Source organism: Pelobates fuscus, chromosome 3 (assembly GCF_036172605.1).
Source record: "Pelobates fuscus isolate aPelFus1 chromosome 3, aPelFus1.pri, whole genome shotgun sequence".
NCBI classification, from domain to species: Eukaryota; Metazoa; Chordata; class Amphibia; order Anura; family Pelobatidae; genus Pelobates; species Pelobates fuscus.
The window spans coordinates 390492249-390511729 of record NC_086319.1 but is presented as its reverse complement, the minus strand read 5'-3'; the positions used below and the strand labels follow the sequence as shown (position 1 = coordinate 390511729).

The 19481-nt window shown below is 42.3% G+C and overlaps 1 protein-coding gene across 2 annotated transcripts in view; it reads right to left on the bottom strand.

Moving 5' to 3' along the window:
* Positions 1 to 9076, bottom strand: part of NAT16 (N-acetyltransferase 16 (putative)) — a 28127-nt gene extending 19051 nt beyond the window's left edge. Inside the window, exon 1 of one of the 2 annotated variants that reach the window (XM_063449672.1) lies at positions 9006 to 9076. The gene's annotated coding sequence lies outside the window, so the exon portion shown is untranslated. Of the gene's footprint in view, positions 1 to 8890; positions 8935 to 9005 lie in introns of those variants that run through there. The other variant, XM_063449671.1, reaches the window with a different exon arrangement.
* Positions 9077 to 19481: the final 10405 nt, after the last annotated feature.

Here is a 19481-nt window from a genome sequence, read left to right as displayed (position 1 = left end):
AAGCGTGAACTGAAAATGAAAGAAAGTTGGCGGTGCAGTGGATTGACTTAGTGAATGAATGTATAATGAGAAGCAGACTTGTTGACAGCTTTGTAGCTTAGTATTTTGAATTGGATCCTGAGAGATGTGGGACAATAAGGAAAGGATGAGAAATGGCAGACGTGCGTGGAGTGGTGGGTGAGGAACGTAGATCTGTCAGTAGCTTCCATGAAAGACTATAGTTTTGGGAGTGTGGGCTTTGGAGAGGTCAATTAGATGTGAGTTATAATAGATGTGGTGTGAAATGATAAGTGCGTGTAAAGTATAGTGACAGGAATTTGCAGTTATTGAGAAAAAAGACCTAGGAAGGAAATTGCTGAAATAAAAAGTATTCTAATGCATTTCTTTTACAGAGTACATTTTTACCATCCGTTCCCAACATGCCCACAAGGGGCATAAAGAACATATTGCACCCATGGTTTCAAGGTACTTGTTTTCATGTTTTATCATTTTTGTGGTTGCTACTTGTTCAACTTGCCACAAACCACCACATGCGCCTCCATCCATACGCTGACTTTATATACCGATCATTGTAACTTTGTATGATGTAACAACGTAGGCATGTCTTGACTTTACAGAAGCATTACTAAATAGTAAAAAGAAAACTGTGGAGTGATTTACAAGACGTGAATTGTGTACTATTTAGTTCAATCACTCTCATAGAATATGATGAATCTACAGAAATGTTTTATGTGTGTTTTCGTGTAATGCTATTCGTCAAACCCTTCCTTACTCGGTGGACTTGAAAACCAAGTTCTGGTGTTCCTCGTCCACCTTGTTTCTATATCGTTGAAGCAGAATTTCTCCCAGATGTTCGGATCAGAAGAGACTTTCTGTATTTGATTGCCTCACTTCCTAGCAATGTCGTCAAACTTTCCACACCAACAACTGGACTCAGCTAAGTAGTTACATCTAGATCTAGTTTTGTTCTTCTAATACTGTTCGGGCCAAGATGTAGTACAGCAAGAAAAGTCTCTGTGTGGTATCATTATGGTGATTTAAGATGGCAACACCAAGGCCATTAAGTGTCAGGGTACCTGTAGTCTCTACCTCTGATAAGAGGAGAGACTTAGACGTTTTCCCGTTCAGAAGGGCTGTTTCCTCCGTTCCTCGCGGTTCCTCCGGTCGGTTACACGCCGGCCGCGAGGGATCCACGCCCTTTTATCACGTGACGCTCAGTAGCCGACGTCATGACGCCAAGCCGGCTCGACCTGTCACTCAAACCCTGAACACGAACCAGGACTCGTCGGGGGTGTGATTACCTCCTAGAACCGGGGTATTTACTAGAGCTTGCCGCATTTGCTCATTGCCCTGTTGTGGTTCTAGCCAGTCTAGTCACTCAGTGCTCTTGTATGTCTATTGTCTCTTTGGTTCTGACCCGGCTTGTTTGTATCACTCTGCTTATCTCTGTTATCCTTTGACCCGGCTTGTCTCTCGCTTACCTGTCTTCTCGTTCCCTCGACCTCGGCTTGCCTCTGACCATTCTCTACTTACTCCTTACGTTAAGTCCGGCCATTCTAAGGTCCGGTATACGTACCTACTACACTTTGTACTCTGCGTGTTGGATCCCTGTCCCGATCCTGACATTAAGTCACCATGCAGATAGGATCAGAAATTGAGTTATCTAGAAGTCCATTTTATTTTTTGGCCTTTTAAATAAGACGATACCCTAAAAGGCAACATTTGTTCAAGAGAATGTATAGTTCGGAGTGATCTTAAAATATCCATTGCACCATGTTACTTCAAAACCACTTCATGATGTTCCTCTGCTCTCGATGGCTTCCCTCATAGCTTTCCCATGCTGCCCTCCAATATCTACGTCCTCTTTCAATTCACCGCTTCCTCATTCCATTATGTTACTTCTTCTCTTCCATGTTCTCTCCCTCTTTTCTTTTGACCTCTGAACTTCTTCTCTTTGCTCTCCAATATTAGACCCATCCTTTATTTCCTTCTTTTATGTTGATCTGTTGATTTCCTAACCTATTGTGCTCTTTGTTCCACTGTTCCCACCAACGCTGTCTTACTCGTATCCATCCTTTCCTCGTTTGTCTTCTTCTCAATACTCCTCTTTTATCTTCAATGTCCATCTGTTTCTTCCATGTTCTAGTTGTGCCCTTGCTCTCCTCTTCTTTTCACTTGCTCACCATACCTCTCTTTCTTTCTTCTACATGCTCTCTTAACTTTTCCACAGCTCTCTCTGTCTCTCTTTATTTAACTCAACGTTCTTTTTTCATTCCTCCACATTTTTAGCTGTGCTCTCTTTTCCTGCCCATTGCTCTCCTTACCGCTTGCTCTCTTCAACATTGCGGCACAATATTTTTTTCCCAGTTCTCTCTCCTTTCATATTGTTCTCCTGTTCATTCTATTTTGTTTCTTCTCTTTTCCATTTTCTCCCTGTATTTCCTTTACAGATGCAGAATAACTTAACAAAACCTATCTACGATTCCTAACCCTAACTTATGTCCCTAATCCCAACCTTAAATACTGCCCATACCCTAAATACGCCCTCTAACTTTTATCGCTAATCCCACATATAAATATTTAGCTAAACCATAAATACCAAATACTAAACCCTGAATGTACCCTAGTGTACCCATACGTATCACCTATAACCCAAGCCCTAATATCTATATCTAAATGTAGCCCTAAATGTGAGCTCTAATTCTACATTCTACCCATAGTTATATATTCAATTCTAACCCAAATGCTATTGTTACCTTGACTTGAAATACTATGGTGCAATCTAAAATTGTACCCAAAACCATTATCTTTACACTAAATGTTTCCGTTATCTTTTAAAATCTAAATACTGTAATTAAACATAAAGTTTAGCTCAACCCTTTGATCGAAATATCATCCACAAACTTAATTTATAGTCTTCAATATAACTCTAACTGTAAATATTATCCCCGAATGCTGCTCCTTAACCTTATCCTTAACATTAAGCTCGAACACCTCCCGTAACTAACCGTAAAACCCCGATGTTAAAGGACCCCAAACCCTAAATACTATTCCAATCTCAGATATCACAATTCTAGTTAAACTGAAATGTGTGGCAAACCCAGTTTTACCTCTCTCTGCCTTGGAGAAGGTTTAGAAATAAATGTGAGGGATTGCAAAACGTTATTTAGGTTCAAATTGTATTAATATAAGAAATATATAAATAAAGTAAGGATCTACAAAAAACACTGACCATTGTTACCTTGAGTGCTTTATATGTGCGATTATATGTTTATGGATAAATAAAGGTAAATCGGAAGACTCCGAATGAAGTTTAGTGCAGAGATCTGCATTCTTTCAGTGTAGCGCATTGAATGCGGTTATAACTCCCGTTCCCATATGGCACGATGGGTGAAAAATTTTCTACTTATGAATGACTTTGCAGGTGAAGCTGAATGTCACAGTTCCTGTTAAGTTTTTTACCCAGAGTCATTTCCCCCATTGCCTTAAATCTCTAGGTAAGATACGTACGTTTACCTCTAATACACAGACAGCTGCTTAACACATATCTTCACCCCTTTCTAATACACAGCCTTATATCAGGATAGTTACATGTCCGATCTTTGTAATACACAGATATAAGGACACTTACCTCTCCCCTTCTTTTAATTCACTTACGTCTCCCCCTTCTAATAAACATTTGTCAGAACACTTACCGCTCGTCCTCTATTTAATACACAGATATCAGTACCCTTACCTCTCCCCTCTTTCTAATACACAGATATCAGGATACTTACCTCTCCCCTCTTTCTAATACACAGATTTCAGGAAACATACCTCTCCCCTCTTTCTAATACACAGATTTCAGGACACATACCTCTCCCCTTTTTCTAATACACAGATATCAGGATACTTACCTCTCCCCTATTTCTAATACACAGATATCAGGACACTTACCTCTCCCCTCTTTCTAATACACAGATTTCAGGACCCTTACCTCTCCCCTCTTTCTAATACACAGATTTCAGGACACATACCTCTCCCCTCTTTCTAATACACAGATTTCAGGACCCTTACCTCTCTCCCCTATTTCTAATACACAGATTTCAGGACACTTACCTCTCTCCCCTATTTCTAATACACAGATTTCAGGACACTTACCTCTCCCATCTTTCTACTACACAGATATAAGGACATAAAGCTCTTACATTCCCATAATTCACAGTCATCATGACAGGTACGACTTCCATATTCCTAATGCACGGACATCAGAATACTTTTTACCTCGTCCTTATACAATATACATATACATCCCGCAATCTCCTAACACACATATATAAGGGGACACACACCTTCATGTCTTCCTAATTCAGACATTAAGGCAAAGGCATATATCTCCCACTGGCTCCCAGGAGCACCCGATACACAGACATGCATATGGACACCTACCTATCACTTTCTCCTAATTCACAGATATCAGATCACATACCTCTCACCTTATTCTAATACACAGATATCAGGACACATACCTCTCACCTTATTCTAATACACAGATATCAGGACACATACCTCTCACCTTATTCTAATACACAGATATCAGGGCACATACCTCTCACGTTATTCTAATACACAGATATCAGGACACATACCTCTCACCTTATTCTAATACACAGATATCAGGACACATACCTCTCACCTTATTCTAATACACAGATATCAGGGCACATACCTCTCACGTTATTCTAATACACAGATATCAGGGCACATACCTCTCACCTTATTCTAATACACAGATATCAGATCACATACCTCTCACCTTATTCTAATACACAGATATCAGGGCACATACCTCTCAAGTTATTCTAATACACAGATATCAGGACACATACCTCTCACCTTATTCTAATACACAGATATCAGGACACATACCTCTCACCTTATTCTAATACACAGATATCAGGGCACATACCTCTCACCTTATTCTAATACACAGATATCAGGGCACATACCTCTCACCTTATTCTAATACACAGATATCAGGGCACATACCTCTCACCTTATGCTAATACACAGATATCAGGACACATACCTCTCACCGCATTCTAATACACAGATATCAGGGCACATACCTCTCACCGTATTCTAATACACAGATATCAGGGCACATACCTCTCAAGTTATTCTAATACACAGATATCAGATCACATACCTCTCACCTTATTCTAATACACAGATATCAGGACACATACCTCTCACCTTATTCTAATACACAGATATCAGGACACATACCTCTCACCTTATTCTAATACACAGATATCAGGACACATACCTCTCACCGTATTCTAATACACAGATATCAGATCACATACCTCTCACCTTATTCTAATACACAGATATCAGGACACATACCTCTCACCTTATTCTAATACACAGATATCAGGACACATACCTCTCACCTTATTCTAATACACAGATATCAGGGCACATACCTCTCACCTTATTCTAATACACAGATATCAGGGCACATACCTCTCACCTTATTCTAATACACAGATATCAGGGCACATACCTCTCACCTTATTCTAATACACAGATATCAGGACACATACCTCTCACCTTATTCTAATACACAGATATCAGGGCACATACCTCTCACCTTATTCTAATACACAGATATCAGGACACATACCTCTCACCTTATTCTAATACACAGATATCAGGACACATACCTCTCACCTTATTCTAATACACAGATATCAGGGCACATACCTATCACCTTATTCTAATACACAGATATCAGGACACATACCTCTCACCTTATTCTAATACACAGATATCAGGACACATACCTCTCACCTTATTCTAATACACAGATATCAGGACACATACCTCTCACCTTATTCTAATATACAGATATCAGGGCACATACCTCTCACCTTATTCTAATACACAGATATCAGGGCACATACCTCTCACCTTATTCTAATACACAGATATCAGGACACATACCTATCACCTTATTCTAATACACAGATATCAGGACACATACCTCTCCTATTCTAATACACAGATATCAGGGCACATACCTCTCACCTTATTCTAATACACAGATATCAGGGCACATACCTCTCACCGTATTCTAATACACAGATATCAGGACACATACCTCTCACCTTATTCTAATACACAGATATCAGGACACATACCTCTCACCTTATTCTAATACACAGATATCAGGACACATACCTCTCCTATTCTAATACACAGATATCAGGACACATACCTCTCACCTTATTCTAATACACAGATATCAGGACACATACCTCTCACCTTATTCTAATACACAGATATCAGGACACATACCTCTCACCTTATTCTAATACACAGATATCAGGACACATACCTCTCACGTTATTCTAATACACAGATATCAGGGCACATACCTCTCACCTTATTCTAATACACAGATATCAGGACACATACCTCTTATCTTATTCTAATACACAGATAGCAGGACACATACCTCTCACCTTATTCTAATACACAGATATCAGGACACATACCTCTCACCTTATTCTAATACACAGATATCAGGGCACATACCTCTCACCTTATTCTAATACACAGATATCAGGGCACATACCTCTCACCTTATTCTAATACACAGATATCAGGACACATACCTCTCACCTTATTCTAATACACAGATATCAGGGCACATACCTCTCACCTTATTCTAATACACAGATATCAGGACACATACCTCTCACCTTATTCTAATACACAGATATCAGGACACATACCTCTCACCTTATTCTAATACACAGATATCAGGGCACATACCTCTCACCGTATTCTAATACACAGATATCAGGACACATACCTCTCACCTTATTCTAATACACAGATATCAGGGCACATACCTCTCACGTTATTCTAAAACATATATTTTAGGACACTTACCCCATAATACACAGATATAAGGACACTTACATCTCCCCTTCATTTAATTCACTTACGTCTCCCCCCTTCTAATAAACATTTGTCAGAACACTTACCTCTCGTCCTCTATTTAATACACAGATATCAGTACCCTTATTGCAATAGCAGACATCTGGACACATACCTCTCCTATTCTAATACACACATATCAGGGCACATACCTCTCACCTTATTCTAATACACAGATATCAGGGCACATACCTCTCACCGTATTCTAATACACAGATATCAGGACACATACCTCTCCTATTCTAATACACAGATATCAGGGCACATACCTCTCACCTTATTCTAATACACAGATATCAGGGCACATACCTCTCACCGTATTCTAATACACAGATATCAGGACACATACCTCTCACCTTATTCTAATACACAGATATCAGGACACATACCTCTCACCTTATTCTAATACACAGATATCAGGACACATACCTCTCCTATTCTAATACACAGATATCAGGGCACATACCTCTCACCTTATTCTAATACACAGATATCAGGGCACATACCTCTCACCGTATTCTAATACACAGATATCAGGACACATACCTCTCACCTTATTCTAATACACAGATATCAGGACACATACCTCTCACCTTATTCTAATACACAGATATCAGGACACATACCTCTCCTATTCTAATACACAGATATCAGGACACATACCTCTCACCTTATTCTAATACACAGATATCAGGACACATACCTCTCACCTTATTCTAATACACAGATATCAGGACACATACCTCTCACCTTATTCTAATACACAGATATCAGGACACATACCTCTCACGTTATTCTAATACACAGATATCAGGGCACATACCTCTCACCTTATTCTAATACACAGATATCAGGACACATACCTCTTATCTTATTCTAATACACAGATAGCAGGACACATACCTCTCACCTTATTCTAATACACAGATATCAGGACACATACCTCTCACCTTATTCTAATACACAGATATCAGGGCACATACCTCTCACCTTATTCTAATACACAGATATCAGGGCACATACCTCTCACCTTATTCTAATACACAGATATCAGGACACATACCTCTCACCTTATTCTAATACACAGATATCAGGGCACATACCTCTCACCTTATTCTAATACACAGATATCAGGACACATACCTCTCACCTTATTCTAATACACAGATATCAGGACACATACCTCTCACCTTATTCTAATACACAGATATCAGGGCACATACCTCTCACCGTATTCTAATACACAGATATCAGGACACATACCTCTCACCTTATTCTAATACACAGATATCAGGGCACATACCTCTCACGTTATTCTAAAACATATATTTTAGGACACTTACCCCATAATACACAGATATAAGGACACTTACATCTCCCCTTCATTTAATTCACTTACGTCTCCCCCCTTCTAATAAACATTTGTCAGAACACTTACCTCTCGTCCTCTATTTAATACACAGATATCAGTACCCTTATTGCAATAGCAGACATCTGGACACATACCTCTCCTATTCTAATACACACATATCAGGACACATACCTCTCACCTTATTCTAATACACAGATATCAGGACACATACCTCTCACCGTATTCTAATACACAGATATCAGGACACATACCTCTCACCTTATTCTAATACACAGATATCAGGACACATACCTCTCACCTTATTCTAATACACAGATATCAGGACACATACCTCTCACCATATTCTAATACACAGATATCAGATCACATACATCTCACCTTATTCTAATACACAGATATCAGGACACATACGTCTCCTCTCCTAATCGACAGATATCAGGACACATACCTCTCTTCAAATTGCAACACACAGATACCAGGATCCCTACATCTTGCCTCTAACTGGTACTTTGTTATCAGGTCACATACCTGTCATCACATCCCTAATTAATGCATAGTATTGTCCCTCTGTGGAATATAAATGGAGTCTATTCAAGACATATAGAAACATGAGATGGTAATAAAACAGCATGAGACAAGTTACCGGATGGATGCTCCCAGCTCAATCCTCTTCTCTCTCTCCCTTTCTCTCTCTCTCTGTCGTTTTCTTTCTCTCTGCTTCTTTCTCTGCTCTCTGCATCTGTCTCCCTATATCATCCCTCTCTGCCCTCCCCGATCAGAAATCCTTTTTTCTGCTCCCCTCCCCCTTTATGGAGGAAAGAACATCTAGACCCCCCCTACCGTTCTCCCTCCTGTCATCTCTCTCTCTCTCTCTCCTTATCCCTCTCTCCCTCTATCCCTCCCACAGACATTCATTTATTCAGCCTCAAATTGCCAGAGACAGAGATGGGCACAGAGATGGAGACAGAGAAGGTTCTGTAGGCAAGGCAGAATAGATGCAGAGGGTAAATTAAGGAGGAATGATCTAAAATATGAGACATTAAAGAGAAATCATTGATCTGTCACCTGACTGAGTTGGTGCCAATCTATGTCACCCTCCCCCCCCCCCCCCATTCCGCCCAATCTGCCAACAGATAATAAAGAAAGCGTGTTCATGTTTGTGCCAGGCATCGAAAAGAGAGAAGGCAATGAGCCCAGGCGGGTAACAGTTACCCTCCCCCTATTTTTCCCACACAGTACCCACTCAGAGACTGGCACGTGGGCACAGAGAAGTGAAGGAGGAATGTAAGAGAGAGAAGATGGAGGTGGTTTTAAAAAAAAAAATGTACATCGATGGGAGAGACACAGACAAAAAGAAAGAGGGGAAAGAAGATACATTTGCAGTTATTTTATACGTGTCATATTCTTACATAGCTCCCTTGTTTAGATTGGTCAGGGAGAGATGTGGGTGAGCATGGTAACAATGTAGGAGGGAGAGAAAGATGAAGGGTGCATTGTTGGAAAAAGGGATACAGAAGTACTGTAGGAGAGAGAAAGAGAGATAATAGGTGTAGGAGAAATGGATAGCAAAGGATAACGGAGAAATATCGATAGATAAGAGATACAATGTTATAGAGGGGGAGTATACGTGTATGAAAGATGGATTTAATTGTATGGAATTAGGACAATTTGACGTCAATTTAACATCCATGTGTATAAAAGTGGGGGAATGGTTTGGGTTCATGGTTGATAAGCAGAGATGTAGAAGAAGAAGGTTTAGTAGTAGGTGGCATGGGTAGAAATGTAAGAGAAGCAGGGGTATAAGAAGAAGACGTGAGCAGTTGAGATAACAATAACAGATAATGAATTGTAGGATTGATAAGTTACATTGTTATTTGGAAGGAGAATGAGTAAAGTTGAATAGATTTAAAGATAGTTTACTCTTTTTTCAGAGAAACAGGGTGTCTTTCGGATTGCAATTTTATATTTTTAGACCCAAAAAATGTACAAGGCATGGATTCAATAGACTCTTCCCAGTGTTATTGGGGTCTCCACCAAGTTGGGGAATGCAACACATACCTCTCACCTTATTCTAATACACAGATATCAGGGCAAATACCTCTCACCGTATTCTAATACACAGATATCAGGGCACATACCTCTTATCTTATTCTAATACACAGATATCAGGACACATACCTCTCACCTTATTGTAATACACAGATATCAGGACACATACCTCTCACGTTATTCTAATACACAGATATCAGATCACATACCTCTCACCGTATTCTAATACACAGATATCAGGACACATACCTCTCACGTTATTCTAATACACAGATATCAGGGCACATACCTCTCACCTTATTCTAATACACAGATAGCAGGACACATACCTCTCACCTTATGCTAATACACAGATATCAGGACACATACCTCTCACCTTATTCTAATACACAGATATCAGGGCACATACCTCTCACCTTATTCTAATACACAGATGTTATGGTACTTTTTCAGTAAACCAAAATGTTTAAGTGTCTATCTGTTCCTGTCCAAATTAAAGAGAATTGAATTGCGTATATACGCTGAAGTAATTCAGTCTGACACACGGAGTTCAGGTTAAAATAACTTCGAGGAAATTTATTGGCAAGTGCAGAATCAGCGGGCGCGCAGGCCCTTTTAAGAGACATTTTCGTCATCATTGATTATCAAGATATCAGTGAATAAACATCATTAATTGGATTAATTGTTAAGTGTCTGGGTTAGTGTCCACCTATCAATATAATTAATTGGATCAAAAGCTAAGTGGTTAGTTCCGTGTCCACCCACCAAGAGGTGGTACTTTTTCGGACACGGGTGGGGGACAAGGGGTCTTGAGCGTCATTTTACTCGGTCGGTGATGTCAAATCTCGTGGTTAGGTGCAAGGTCTCTTATGAATAGAACATTTCATTACTACTGTGTTCTCATGGCCTTTAAATTATATTATGTTGCGAGTTAGAGGAAATTCAACAGTTCCTGGGTTAGTCATATCCTTATGGAGAATACTGTCCTTGTCTATTGTATTAGATGTGCTGAGAAATTCTGTCATGTAATGTAGTTTTCATATGAAGAAGTCAGGTTATGAGGACAAAATGGAGGATTTGTCACAGTATCAGGTTAATACAGAGTTAGAGCAGCAATTCAATATAAATACAATAAGATTTTTTAATAATTCTACATCAGTCCCCCCTATGAAATGTTAGATTCTAAGAGATAAAAACTTTATTTGTTAATACCAGAAGACGTGTTAGCCCAAAGGCACAGAAACCCCGTGGCCGCTAGCTAGGTGTTAATGCAAAGTGCAAGTCTGTCCCTATTTTCTGACCCTACTAGGCTAGCTCATCTGTCAGTATGGCTCTCGAACACTTCACACCCAAGGGTATCCCATGGCAGCTAACCCACCACTTCTCCACATGGGGCCTTTACCATTCACCGACAGATGCTGTCCCTAATCTAGTCCCTTCCTAGAACTCTCGCACTTTATCATCAAAAGGGATGGATTGCAGCGGCAAACAGGGTGAGTTGAGATCCTGGAAATCTTGGTCATCAACATCAAGTAGTGTGAAAGTGGGTGCCGCTTGGTCAATAGTCTTCGTGAGAGCTTTCCTCAGGCAGGGGAAGACACAACAAAAGAGAAGAGCAAAGATAAAAAGAGAAATTAGTATTGCCATACCAATATGCATTAAAGCCTTTCTCCAACCCGTCATCCAACCAAACCATCTGTCCCAGGGATCTTTTATCCCAGAATTCCTTTTTAATTCTTCTGAGAGGTCATTTAATTTTGCTATGGCTAATGTAACTTTACCATTAGGACCTGTGTTTTCTGGGATGTAGGTACAACATGTCATGGTGTCGGGCAAAATTTTACATACCCCTCCTTTTTCGGCTAGGATCATATCCAGGGCTATTCTATTTTGGAAGGCCATTTGGGATGTTGCCTGCAATTGTTCGGCTAATCCCTGGAGGGCATCTCTAGTGTAATTAACGAAACGCTGTTGATTGTAATAAATGTAGTTTATCCAATTTAAGTTCTTGTTTGCAGTAACTATGGTAAAAATTGATTCAAATCCTGCAGCAACTTCATCTCTTGCTTTAAATTCATTGGGTACCCCCCTAGGCACCCCAATGGCATCAATGTAAATGTGAGGGTCAAAACTTCCTTTTACTGGGGCTTCACGCTTAGCCTTAGTGTGGCTGGACTCATGGGTGTTGGTGTGTGTGTCAGAAATAATGTGTATAGGCATAATGGCCTTGGCCAATGTACACTCCCCCCACCACTCTGTGTCCATTCTGGATCTTAACTGTAAATCCCCACACAACCAGTAAATATCTCCCAGTGACCTAGTGTGCTGCTGCAGCAAACGTACAGGAACAGTTCTATATGTAGTACAATAACCTGCGGGAAAGTTACCCACAAATTTACCAATCCCATCATGTTTGACATAGCAAGTGTAATTACCTTTATATACGGTAACACCATGAGGAGGTCTTACATTTTTGGCTATAAGTGGATACTCCGCTGTCCATGCTTGACATTGAGACCTGTTGAAATTATATTGGTAGGCAAAAAGACTTAAAATGCATTTTTCTTCATCTACTGGCAGGGTTAAAGGTACAGTGCCCAGATGAGGCCGGGCACCACCACACACATAGCATGCGGTTCGGTTATGTTTGTTGGCATTATATTTCATCCATTCTAACCATAGATTAACATCATTAAAACCTGTTTCAGCGGCCATAGTATCTTCAAAGGTGGGGTTAGCAATGGCCATCATGTCCTTAAAGGACTGGATGTGTGGTTTTAATGGGTTTGTGACCATATGAGTAGCTCCTTGCCACTCAGGGGAATTACACATATCTTTAAGGTAGAAATGCCCTAATTTAGTATAGGAACCCTTTTTCCAGTACATTCCCAATACATACTGGTCTGCATCTGTTGGGCTTGGATGCTCAACATTAAGAATTAATTTCATTGGTGTGCCTCCTCCAGGCTTTCTCAGAGTCATTCTTTGAAGGAGGGACCTACCATGATCATCTACTTTAGATAAGGCACTTTTTGGCTTGTAGCCCCAGGAAGGTCCGGCATTCCATCCCGCCGCCCCCCAATGGCCACAATCATGCCCCCATTGTTTGTCAACTACACAAACATATGGATCTTTTACATGAGGGATATCTCTATAGATATTCTGGATTTGTGTTGTAGTGAATGGGCATTCTACGATGTCACAATAATCAAAGGTATAGGTAGCCACACGGGTACATGATGAATTATACCAGAAGGTGTACCCACTAGCATCTTTAGTGATGGCTACTTGCTGGGCCTTAATTAAACTAATTAAGGAGACAATGTACCAGAGGTACATGGTTGTGCGGTATCTGCTTCCTCTGGGGCAGGAGACTTCTTGCAGTGGGAAGCGTGGATCCAATGTGGCCTGCCGGCCAATTTGACGGAAGTTGCGGTGATCAGGAGAACTTGGAATGGCCCGTCAAATCTTGGTTCCAGGGAGCTTTTCCGCACGAACTTCTTAACCAGAACCCAATCTCCGGGAAGCAGGTTATGGGTACCTGTGTTCAGATCAGGATCTGGAATTGAAGAGAAAACTTGGGCATGTATTTTGTTCAAGGCACTTGCAAGTTCAGTTACATAGTCTACTAAAACATCTGATTGAAGCTGTAACTGCTGTGGATAATAACAACCTAGCCTGGGTGCTGTCCCAAATAGAATTTCATATGGGGATAACGAGTGTTTCCCTCTAGGTGTGTGCCTAACGCTGAACAAAGCTATTGACAGACTTTCTGGCCAGGGCATTTTTGTTTCTTGTGACATTTTTAACATTCTGGCTTTTAGAGTGCCATTCATGCGCTCTACTTTACCACTACTTTGTGGGTGGTAAGGGGTGTGGAAGGCTAGGGTCACTCCCAGAGCAGTCCAAATTTCTTTAGTCACTGTTGCTGTAAAGGCTGGGCCTTGATCACTTTCAATGACTTCTGGAAGTCCAAATCTACATACAATGTCTGTAAGTAGGCGTCTTGCGGTTGTTTTTGCAGTGATATTGGCTACAGGGTAGGCTTCTGGCCAGCCTGAGAACATATCCACCATTACTAGTGCATATTCATGAGACCCACTCTTGGGCATTTGGATATGATCAATTTGAATTCTCTGGAATGGGTACATGGGTTTTGCTAGGTGCTTTGCAGGCACCTTGATTGGTCTTCCTGGATTACATTTTGCACAAATGACACAGGCCCTGCAGAAGCTGTTGATCAGGGTTGTGATTCCAGGTGCTTCATAATATTTTTGAATGAGGGCGGCCATTAGGTCTTTTGACAGATGTGCAGGCCCATGGGCCCATTGGACAACTGCTGGGTATAAGCTTCTTGGAAGGCAAAATTTAGAATTGTTGTAGTAAATTCCGTCCTTTAGGACAGCTCCTTTCTTCTTCCATTTCTGGATTTCTTCAGGGGTAATTATAGCTTGTTGTTCTCGTAGAATTCTTAGGTCAGTAGGAAGAGTTTGTAAGGTAAAGATAGGAACTTCTTCTTCTTGACCGGACACTTCTTCATCCACTTCCTGCAAATCTCTGGCTGCTTGCTTAGCAGCCTGATCAGCCAAATGGTTGCCCTTTGCTTCATCTGAATCCAATTTCCCATGTGCCTTTACTTTCAAAACGGCCACTTCTTCAGGGAGTAGGAGGGCATCCATTAGTTCCTTGATTGCAGAGCTGTGTTTGACTGGTGTACCGGCAGTGGTAAGAAATCCTCTTGTCTTCCAAATGAGGCCGAAGTCATGTGCCACACCCAGAGCATATCTTGAATCTGTATAGATGTTGGCACGTTTTCCTTTGGAAATCTTGCATGCTGAAGTCAGGGCTTGCAATTCAGCTTCTTGCGCAGACATTGCTGGCGGTAGAGGTGATGACTTGAGAACTTCCCCTGTTGTGGTTACGGCATATCCTGTATGGTATTTTCCTTCTTCATCAGCATACCTTGAACCGTCCACAAACAGAGTAAAATCCGGATCCGGTAATGGATTCTCATGCACAGTTGGTAAGTGTACTGTTTCCATTTTCATCTGTTCGAAACAGTCATGAGGAGTTTCAGGGTCATAGTCATTTGTTATAACTAGGTCTTTAAATTCTTTTTCTAGGAAGTGGCGTGGCCATGCTTCCAGAAGGTCAGTTGTTGGGTATTTGACAATACCATTTTCCTGTAGCTGTTCTTCATCCATGGTGGCCCATAACTTTGCCATGGGCCCAAGATCATTCCATGACTTTGTCTTCAATTTGGTAACAGGAATATGTGGGATAGCAGTATCCCAATGGCGGTAAAGGTAGTTAAGTTGTTGAGGTAATTGGACCAAGACCATGCTATTGCCTTCAGAGTCACAATAGAAGTCTTGAGCAGTGAGCTTAACATCAGTCCAATGGTAGAGCTCATCTTCATAGCAAGGCTCGGGAGTAATGTCTGGTTTGTACCACATGGTACAGAAGGCGTAATCTGGGCCTTCACAGAGAGGCTTTTCATCTTCATAAAATGTCAAATGTGGATGCATGACTTTCTTGATACATCCACAAAGCAGGTAAATGTAGGTTTCATCTGTGATAAATCCATAATAGATACCCCCCTCAGGGAGTGGAAGAAGAGTGGATGGGTTAAGAACTTGACATCTTTGGATGGAAATGTTGTCAGGTAGAAGAAGATGGCACTGCAGGCGTAGGTGTCTGGCTGGAGACACGTGCTTGAGCTGGACTTGGTTGATGATGGCAGAAATGTCATGAGGGGCCAAAACAACCAGGGGGTGGCCAAGGACCAGGTCTGAGGTTCTTTCTATGAGCTCTCTTGCAGCAAAAACAGCCCTGAGACAGGAAGGGGTCCCTCTGGCCACAATGTCCAGTTGACATGAGAAATATCCAATAGGCCTCTGGCGGCCTCTTAAGTCATTAGTTTGGGTGAGAACTCCTGTTGCGTGGCCTTGTCTTTCAGAGACAAATAATTTGAAAGGTTTGGAGTAATCAGGTAGGCCCAAGGCAGGAGCAGAAGCAATGGCACGCTTAAGAGATTTGAAATTGTCCAGAGCTTCGTTGGTCAGGCCGAATGGATCTGACTTGAGTGCATCGTAGAGAGGTTGCATAAGCAGAGAGGCCTCTGGGATCCATGCTCTGCAGTAGGAAATGAGGCCTAAGAAGGCATGAAGAGATTTTGAAGTCCTTGGGGGTTGAATGTCCAGAATTGTTCTGACTCGGTCCCGAGTAAGATGTCTGGTACCTTGAGATAGGCAATGTCCAAGGAAAATCACAGAAGGTTGACAGAATTGCAGCTTGAGAAGCGAAGCTTTACATCCTTGTTCTGCCAAATAGCAAAGCAGACTAATTGAACATTCTTCAGTAGTGGGTATATCATCTCCACAGAGCAACAAATCATCCACATACTGGAGTAAAACAACTTCTGGGTGTTCAGCTTGCCATGGGTCAAGAATAGTACACATGGCTTTGGCAAATTGACTTGGAGAATTTTGTGCCCCTTGGGGCATGACAGTCCATGTATATTGTTGCATTTCATGGGTGAAAGCGAACAGGTATTGACAGGATGGATCTAATGGAACACTGAAAAAGGCATTAGCTAGATCAATGACTGTGAAATACTTTGCAGAAGGTGGGACGCCAGAGAGCAGGGTATGGGGGTTTGGTACAAGAGGGGTGTCCAGGACAGTGGCTTCATTGACTGCACGGAGATCCTGAACCATCCTGTACTTTACTGGCTCACCTTTTAGAGTCTTCTTCTTCACAGGAAATAATGGAGTATTACATTCTGATTTACACTCCACTAAAGCACCCTTTTCCAGGAGCGCTTTGATGTGAATAGAAATGGCTGCAGCCTGTGCTGGTTTTAGAGGATATTGTGGTTTCCTTGGTAACTTAGCTCCTGGGATAAGCTTAACCACCACAGGTGGGACATTTAGATGACCTATATCCTCTGGGCCTGAGGACCATAACTTAGCAGGCACCTGAGTTCTTAACTCATCTGGGAAATTGGACCTAGGTTCTGCTGCTTGCTCATTGGATATATCTAATTGCAGCATCAAAGGTATGGAGCACAGGGCTGAAGTGTCAGAAACAGATAGAGGTGTAGACATTTCTACCTGTCCATCTGGAGTGAAGGTTATAGACGCCTGCAGGCGTGAAAGGACATCAGCGCCTAACAGGTTAATTGGGCATGTGGAGGAAACTACAAAACGAGCAAGTAAGCTTGTGCCAACCCGCAGAGGGGTTGTTAGAGGACTGTGTCTCGGTTGGCCATCCACTCCAACACAGGAGACATCAATACTTGACAAGAAAGATGGGTCTGGCAGGTCTTGTTCTCTGAGAACACTTCGGGCTGCGCCTGTGTCAATAAGAAATGTGGTAGGTTGGCCTTCAATGGGTAAAGTTACTGTGGCAAGTGGCCCCCCTCCCTTATCCCCTGTAAACACTGCCATGACAGGGGTTAATGACACAGGTTTGCCAATTTCCTAATCATCATCTGGTTCCTCAACAATTGGAACCGTTTTCATGGTCTTAGGGGCCGGGGCAGGCTTGGGAAACTTTTTGGGCTCCCCTGTAGGAAACTTTTTGGGCTCCCCCGGTTCCCTTTTGGGTTCTGGACAGTCACTTCTGTAGTGTCCCTTAGCCCCACAATTAAAACATGTTACGTCCTCTAACTTGACACCCTTGGTGCCAGGGGTGATGGGGGTGGCACGGGCCACCATGAGAGGAGCTGAATTGGGTCTTCTGGGGGTTTGGGCAGATTCCAAACCTCTAGCAACTAGGAGTAACGTATCTAGGGGAACAACCTTGTATTCAGGGCGTGCAGCAATGATTCCCTTGCGTATGGAATCTTTAACACCTTGGACAAACGCACCTGATAGCATTTGTGAATGAATTTTGTCAGTGAGATCAAATCCCAAATCTGTAAACATTTGATATAATCTTGCATGAAACCTTTCCACTGATTCTCCTTTGTCTTGCACAACATCAGTAAGGCCAGCAGCTTGATCTGCAAGTTTATCCTTAGCCCAATCTCTCAATTGATTGCAAAAGGTTACTCCGGAGGGATAATCAACATCACTTGTAAGCAGATCTGTACTGAGGTGGCGGGCCATGCTGGGCCAATATGCATCCCCTGCTTTAATAGCACAAATGCTCAGTAGGTCACGCCAGGCGGCGGAATAAGTCTTTTGTATCTGAACTATCCCTCGGTAAAAAGGCATAGGCTGTTTCTCTGGGTCAGGGAGAGATTTCATTAAAGCACTAGCTTGTGTGGGGTTAAAAGCGACATATTTAGGAGGGGCCTGTTCTCCCCGACCCTGATGGCCGAAGGGATCTTCAATAGAACGGTGGGCTCTCGCAGCCTCCATTGAAACCTGGGACAGCCTGTCATCCTCTCCCTCATCTAGCTCTATTATCTGGGACCTTCTGCGTGAGGGGATCACCTGAGGAGACAGGGCCGGGGGATAGGAGGGAGCTCCGGAGGCGGGAGTTGCCATTGGGTCATAATCTTGGGACCGGTAATCACCGGGAAGCACCGGCATCAGGGGTGCTGAATGGCTGGGGGCCGCCATATTGGAGGCGGGGAAGGAAGTTGCATTGGGGTTAAGGGAAGATGTGGCGGCCATGTTGGATGTGGGCACATCCGGGGCAGACTGAACCGGACTGGGCATGACCGGAACCTGGGGAGTGGCTTGGGGAAAGGGGTATGGCCAGTGAGGATAGGGGTATGGGAAGGGGTATGGCCAGGCCATTTGGGTGGGAGTTGGGGCGGAACCTGGAGTGGGCAGTGAGGTTGGGGAGGGATTAGCAGAGGGGGTGGGAAACTGGGCTGTGGTCGGGGCGGGCGAGGGAGAGGGTGGGGAAGAGTCAGTAAAGGTGCCTGAAGGAGGAGGAGCCGGAGTGGGATCAGCAAGATTGACAGTGGCAGGAGAGGAGGGGTTAGTGAACTGGGCAGATGCAGATGGGAGGGTAGGATTATCTACGGAGACAAAGTGTGAGGAAGGAATGGCAGATGAGATGTTAGCATTAGACACAGAAGGTGGCTTGGGGATGGATGAGGATGATGGGA